Below are 8,321 nucleotides of genomic sequence, written 5' to 3' on the forward strand. Positions count from 1 at the left end.
AAACTCATGTTCATCGAGTCATGATGCCATCCAAACATTTCATCCTCTGTTGCCCCCTTCTCCTCCTTATCTCAATTTTTCCCAGCACCAAGGTCTGAGAACTAATGTGATGATTTTAAGTCATTGTGAAGAGTTCAGTTTATTTTCAGAGTAAAATCGGAACTGACTGAGAAAGACTGAATTTCTATTTTTAATGATAATTTTTAATTATATCATACGAGTTGTGGGCAAGGTTACAATCAAGTCAGCTAATTATGAAACTCTTGCTACAATTCAAGGAGGGAATGGTGGAAAATATAGCAAATCCAAATAAGTATATCTATTAACATTTGAGGAAATATCTTCAAGCATCTTTGAATAGGATGCCAGTTTACACATTGTCACATCCAATATTCCAAGGATTTTTAAAAGGTTATTACTTTAAGTTATAAGTTTGGGAAAATGCATTTACTCCTCTTCTATGGAGAATAGCTTTGGGCAATATATTTATAATGCCATAAACTATATTTTAGTGTGAGTTATTTGGTGTGGAGATTATATGAAAAATACTCTACTAGTACACAGTAAAATCGAAGAGTAGAACAAAGCAGGGTTTAATTCATAGCCTTAGTATTGCAAGCATCTTTTCCTTTGTCCTGCCAAAATCTGCTTCTCAGAGTTAGGCACACTAGATTGAGCAACAAACAAGGATTAGGTATGGTTCACAGAAGATTCCAGAGTTGGTATATAAATTTGAATTAGATTTGAAAATAAAACCCCTTTATGACAGTTTCTTTTCATGTAATTCTTGTGCATGCCACGTTTAAAAGGCTCTGTTTCCCAGATCCTTAAAAAAAAAAAAAAAAAAAAAACTAAATGTTTATCTAATTAGCCATTCTCCCTATTTCTTTTCATCACAGTTTCAATCTGAGCCATAATTCTAAATCATCATTCAACATCTTAACTAGCATGTATTTGTGTATCTAGCAAAACTTACATTTTCATATGGATTACCACATAGGCAGTTTATGTGGGAATGATTACATCCATTAAAACTATTCTTTTTTCCAAAGTCTACAATATACTTACTGTAAAGAAAAAAAATAAGTCATTTAAATCCTTGCTAATATTTTATAAGATTGCAAAAAATTTAATAAATAGCATAAAAAGTTTTATAAAATATAGATAAATTTAACAAACTATTTACATAGGTTGCATTATAGTTAAGAATTGATAATTAGTAGATAATTGGAGCTTTCCTGGTGGCTCAGATGGTAAAGAACCTGTCTGCAATGCAGGAGAAATTGGTTCAATCTCTGGGTCAGGAAGATCCTCTGGAGAAGGAAATGGCAACCCACTCCAGTATTCTTGCCTGGAAAATCCCACGGAGAGAGAAGCCTGGTGGGCTGCAGCCCATGGAGTCGAGAGGAGTTGACATGACTGAGTGATTAACACACACAGTAGATAATTAATAGAGCTTCCCTAGTGGCTCAGAGACATTACTTTGCCAGCTAAGGTCCATCTAGTCAAGGCTATGGTTTTTCCAGTGGTCATGTATGGATGTGAGAGTTGGACTGTGAAGAAGCCTGAGCACCGAAGATTTGATGCTTTTGAACTGTGGTGTTGGAGAAGACTCTTGAGAGTCCCTTGGACTGCAAGGAGATCCAACCAGTCCATTCTGAAGGAGATCAGCCCTGGGATTTCTTTGGAAGGAATAATGCTAAAGCTGAAACTCCACTTTGGCCTCAAACTCAAACTTTGGCCACCTTATGCGAAGAGTTGACTCATTGGAAAAGAGTCTGATACTGGGAGGGATTGGGGGCAGGAGGAGAAGGGGACGACAGAGGATGAGATGGCTGGATGGCATCACTGACTCGATGGATGTGAGTCTGAGTGAACTCCGGGAGATGGTGATGGACAGGGAGGCCTGGCATGCTGCGATTCATGGGGTCACAAAGAGTCGGACACGACTGAGCGACTGAAATGAATTGAACTGAGTGGCTCAGATGGTAAAGAGTCAGCCTGCAATGCAGAAAACCAGGAATACATAATGGTAATATACAACTAATCAGGAGTTTTCTGCTCAGATACACGTTCTGAAGATAAAAAACAGAAAGAAAATAAGCATCATTGTTATACTGAGACTCCTCAGTTCCACCACGAGCTAACAATAGGGATCATCCTTAAGGACCCCCCGAATCCCCTCCTGCTGTCAGCACCCTTGTTAGCAACACCCTTTCTCTTTCATTTTTCACATGTGTACAAAAACTCCCAGCACAATTGTATTTGGCTGTGTTCACGCTAATACCAGGTAAGAAATAACATGCAATAATAATAAGCATATAATCAAGGAGGTAAGTTATTTGTCAAATCTTGTGAGTTACAAGGTTTTCTCAATATGAAAGCAGAGGAGAAACTCAATGCTTATATTAGAAAAAAACATGGATATAATTATAAAATGTAATCAGCACTCATATTCTGTGTGTCTGCTCCTTGAAACAAGGTTTGCTAAGCCGTGCCTCCAATTTCAAGAACCTTGCAGTTCACTGGAATGAGCAACTGTGAATAGATGTGCACGTTACTAACTCCAGTACAAGACACTGGGAGAGAGGAGCTGCAAGTTAGCACTATGAGGCCCCAGACTGCATCAGACAGGAAATCTTTACCCACAGGACATCCATTTCATTGTACTAAGTGGCTCTTTATAAACATAGTGAAATAAATGATTGGCCAGATACTGTGAAGAGGATAGAACTAAGGAATTTTTTACTGCAGATTCAAACTCTGCCTTGACTCTCACAGTTTATAAGCTAGTAAGTTGCAATCATCAACGGCATCATAATAGTGTTAAAAACAACGCAGCTAGAAACCCCCTACCATTCAGTGCCCTTGTATCTCCAACCAGGAGTTGTTGAGAGAACAAAGCAAAGCATCATCCTGCTGAATAGCAGCTACTGCTTCTGTGATATCTATAATAACTGGGCCCTGGTTCAAGAAATGGAAACAAATTGCTTACAAATAAATTTTTTCAAGAAACATAAATAGCTTGAGGCTATGGGATCTGAAAAGTTAATTACCCTGAGTACAACTCAGCATAATTTTCTTTTGTAAAAATATTTTATATAGAAAGCCAAGCTGTTCACTAATGTCAAACAAAGGATCATTCTATTTGTGACAGTTTCTTTTAATTTGTTTTTATCAATCTTTAGTGATTCAATTAATAAAGAAAAACTGGAAATATATATATATCTTTTTATTTTTGGGAAGTGAGATATATTTAGAACTCAGTTTTGAATTGTGGTGCTGGAGAAGACCTCAAGAGCCCCTTGGACAGCAAGGAGATCACACCTGCCAATCTTAAGTGAAATCAACTCTGAATATTCATTGGAAGGGCTGATGCTGAAGCTGAAGCTCCTATACTTTGACCCCTTGATGTGAAAAGCCGAGTTTACTGGAAAATACCCTGATGCTGGGAAAGATTGAGGGCAAAAGGAGAAAGAGGCAATAGAGGATGAGATGGTTAGATAGCATCACGGACTCAATGGACATGATTTTGAGCAAACTCCAGGAGATAGTAGAGGACAGGGAAGCCTGCCATGCTGTAGTTCATGGGGTCACAAAGAGTCGAACACAACTCAGGGAGTGAACAACAAAGCAGCAACGAAAGAGGCAAATATTCCTGTCACTCTTCACTCTCTGGTGAAGAGCTTCCATTGCAGAGATAGGAACAGCTCCTAAGACTGCTCTGTAAATTAAGTTGAGAATATCAGTTAGGTTCCGAAACTTCCTCTTCCCCATCCTCCAGCAAAACACATCTTATAAACAATTTTATAACCAATATTAACAAGCTGCAGTCTACTGGCTGTTAGTGGTCATACTAACAAAGTTGGCAAATTAATTTATATTAAGGCATAATAATTGGTAATATCAGGGCTATTTTTTTGGAGAATGTTTGCATTTCAGTACAGACTCTACACTGTACCATGGGGCATGTAGGATCTTAGTTCCCTGGCAAGGGATGGAACTCATGTCTCTTGCAGTAGAAGTGTGGAGTTTTAACCACTGGACCACCATGGAATTAGCAAAGCTGCAGTTATTTTGGATGGGGCATTTTGGATGGGGCTCAAAAAGAAGTCTCTTTTTTGAAAATAAAATTAGGGTTTTGAATATCACAACACACTACATCACCCCCAAATACAAAAGGTGCTGATCAGAAACATATATGCATATGGGACAGTGTTAAGATAATATTTTTCTACATATATTTGCACCTAAAATTTCAACCAGATAACAGTTTTCTATTTTATGCTCAACATACCTTTGTTGTAGGAAAGCAGAAAGAAGCTTCTTAAAGCCAAAGACTTTTCCATATTTTATAAAACCTGAAATTGAATAAAGAGATAGGTGTTCCAGTTTAGAAATAAAGAGGATGGTAACTCTGGGAAAGGCACGCCAACAATTGGTTAGTTTTCCCCAAGGATGAGAACAGGTAGAAAAAACCTGAGGAATCTTACAGCTATGGGATGACTTCCATCAGTTTGGGGGAATGGTAAGCTAGGAGGTGAACTCTATGGAAAAGGACTGAATCAATCAATGTGGGGGCTAGATCCTCACCCAGGAGTGTCTGTAGTGACCTGGGTTCCTGAGAACAACCCAGAAGCAACCCAGTAATTGAGTTTAAACAGTAAGTTTACTATTCCTAGAATTTATATTCTTGCATGCACACTCCAATCTGTCACCTTCTGCCTCTCTAGGTATCTCCTTGAGCACCATGCATCACAGCACTTTGCCATTCACTGTCCCTTACCTCCAACCTTACATTATCTTTTTCCTTTCTTTCAAACTATGAATCCATGATCCATAATAACCACTCTCTTACATACTTCCTCAAACCTTTTACTCTTATCTTTTATCTCTTTTCATTTTATTTACCTGCAATTCCTCAAGCATGATTGATTTAACATGTATCTTAACTCTTTTAGCCTCTGAAGGTGGCTGGAAGGAAACAAGAGAAAAAAAGGTCAAAAAGCTGAACCATCTACTTCGGTCATCTGCATCACTGCACACCACCATTTCTACCTCTACTCCTTTGACAACTCTAAACTTCCTGTTATCAATGGGAAGACCCAGGGATCCAAGCTTGAAAATGAATATCTCATGCCACATTTCTGCCACAGATTTCCCATCAAGGTGAATAATAACTCCATTCTTCCAGTTACTGTGGTTAAAATATTTGGAGTTATATTCTACACACAACCTGCCCACAAACCTGGGCTGTAATTTTTGTGTGGAGGGATGTCCTTCCTCTTGATGGGCACAGCAACAAACACAGCAATCTGTGTCTTCCTTTTGTTTGGACTAGAGCAAGCATATAGTAATGTTCATTTACCCATTTGCAGTTCAAAAATATTTTCAAATATTCTAAGATATAACTGAAGCCTTACATTATCTTGAATGAGAGATGATTATGCATATTTTATCAACTATGAACTGGAATCTCAGTGCATGTCACTGATTAACACAGGGTCACACAATTAGGGAGCATTACAATTATTTCTTTTGACCCCAGACCACAAGCACTATTTGCTGCATCACTTTGTCTATTATCATGGGATTAATTACATCAAGTGATATGGAGAACCTTAACAAATATCTATTTGGCTGATGCCAGTGTCATGAGCTAAAATAATTTGTTTGATTTAAAGGCATCAAAGTAGGAGACATCTTTGCTAATGAAGACAAGGCACTTTTATGAAATTAAAAAGTTAAAGGGCACTTACTACTCTTGACATGAAGACACTGTGCTCTAGCCCCAAACATGCCCTTTTGCCACTGTGAGTAATTAGCTCTTCTGACTACCTTTAATAATGCTCTATATTTTAGAAACACTGACTAATTAACTCACATCATAATATTCATCTACATTTTTCAAGTTGAAATTAAAGTAGGAAAAATAAAAATCAAGAACCTAGCCCAGGATTACAACATATTAGTAGCACACTTTAGATTATTATTTTTGACCTCTTAATTTATTTTGCAAAATAAGCCCTAAGCCATATTCTTTTTGTGAATGCACTGCTATTTGAAACTCTTATACATTTTTTGCTAGGTTCCAATTGAAATGGCTTCAGAGTCTTCACATCTTATCTCACATGTAGCTACCACCCAAGTCTCTGGCAGAACTCAGGCCCACTATACTAGAACTTAATTCCTGGCAGCGGGCTATGAGTCAGTCTCTTACTGGGAGCAAATATTAATATGTGAAGACTTTGACTAGCCCATTGTTTCAAGAACTCTATTGCCTACAGAAGTCATTGATGTCTTGCAGCATTCACAGTAGAAGTTTTTTTTGTTTTTTGTTTTTTTTTTAATCCACAGTCAAATAGTTTAGAATACCACATTGGATTGGGTGTCCTTCTTGATTTCTCTTATGGCTTTCAAATAGTTTATTTTTCTTCACACTTCATATATCCTATCTCTTCTGAATTAAATGTTATCAGCCTAAAGTTTCTACCAACCCCCTTGCCATTCCCATCCTCTAATTATGATTTTAGCTCTACATCCTAACTACCAGCTTCCCTGTTCTGTTCTTAGTAGCTTCAATATCTATACAGATGATGCATTATTTCTTACCAGGATTTTTTGGCACATCTCAGTAAAATATTCATCTCTCATATTTCAAAACTTCTTTGGAGGTACCACTTTGGCATTTCATCAGCTCTGATATTTTGTCTTTTGAATTTCCATTCTTCAAACTTCACTTCCCACCTTTCCAGGCTACACAGTTTACTTCATTTATCAGCTTTCAACTCAGCAGTATTTATAATTCATTGTCCTTAATGCTTCATTTTCCATCACCATCCTCTGTCTTGCTTTGTGCTGAGACAAGGGCCTGGATGACTGTAGATTATTTGGGAGGTGATTCTGAAAAGAGCAATATAGGATGTGGGGAAAGCGGATTAGTGAAGGGAGAAATGCCAGTAAAATGGATATTAGTGAGCTACTTACAAGAGAGAAATAGAGAACAATTTTACTCTGCACCGTCTGTAGAACTGTGTAAACACAGTTTAGTATGTTCTCCTGAGAGAGGCAAAAGTTGAATCATTTATTCAATGACCCCAAACTCTCATTGGTTAAGATTTGCAATGGGGGAGGGAGTTAATTTTTGTTACTTGATGATTGAAAGCAGAAGAGGACAACAGAGGATGAGATGGCTGGATGGCATCACTGACTCAATGGACAGGAGTTTGAGTAAACACCAGGAGTTGGTGATGGACAGGGAAGCATGGTGTGCTGTAGTCCATGGGGTCACAAAGAGCCAGACACAACTGAGTGACTGAATAACAACAACCTGCTGTCATGCTGTGCTGAAAGGTAAGTTGAGCCAACCTTTGAAGAATTAGAGAAATCTTTGAGGCAAATGAACTGGGAACCAAGGGCACATGGAGTGGGAGAATTTCAGTGTCCACAAGAGCTTCTCACTGCACCTGCAGGTCACCTTAGACCTGGGTGCAGAAAGGAGCTTGGACACCTCATTGTATGTTCACCTTATTACCTGAGGTAGGTTGCTTTCAGCAAGCCTCAAAATACTTGTGCTGTTTAACACCTATTCTCATGATTCTTCATTTTTCTGTTGTTCTCTTGCCAAACATACCCTGCTGGTAGACAGCTATGTCTATTTTATGAATTTACATCTGAGTCACTGATTACTGCCAGGAAACTGTGATGACTGGACTCATTTCACATTTATGACAATAATCTCAAGTTTCATAAATTTCAGACAATTCTCTGAAAATCCCCTTAATGGTTACAGTTCCTGTTCTCTAGAGGGATGTCTCATCCCTCATGCTTAGTTGATCATCTCCTACCACAGTTCAGAGACAAAGCAAATGTGGCATATGTGCCTTCAAAGATCAGGAGCTGTATACACACTCTGCCGCATCTGGTGCACTTGGGAAAGGTCACCCTCCTGCGCTGAAGTCTAGCTGATCCCTCGTGCTTCGGGGTTCATCTCTTCTTCCCTGTATCAGGACCTAGTTCATGCTGTCATTACTTTTCTTTCCCAATCATAATATATATGTACGTAATATTACTCCCATCTCAAATGGGAAAATCGCTATAATCTCTTGAATACAGAAACATTCCTGGCTACCACATCAGTTTTCTAATACTTTTGAAAACAAAGCACATAGTAAGAATTCTGTAAATGTACTATTTCCACTTACCCATAGCCTATTTTCTGTTCCAACAACTCCAACTTTGGGCCTCAAAGCAAACTAAAATTAATCTTATCCTCTCCTTACACTCTCAGTTGCTGAGTAGGAAATGGTCCATTTTACAGA

Source organism: Capricornis sumatraensis, chromosome 18 (genome assembly GCF_032405125.1).
Source record: "Capricornis sumatraensis isolate serow.1 chromosome 18, serow.2, whole genome shotgun sequence".
Lineage (NCBI taxonomy): Eukaryota > Metazoa > Chordata > Mammalia > Artiodactyla > Bovidae > Capricornis > Capricornis sumatraensis.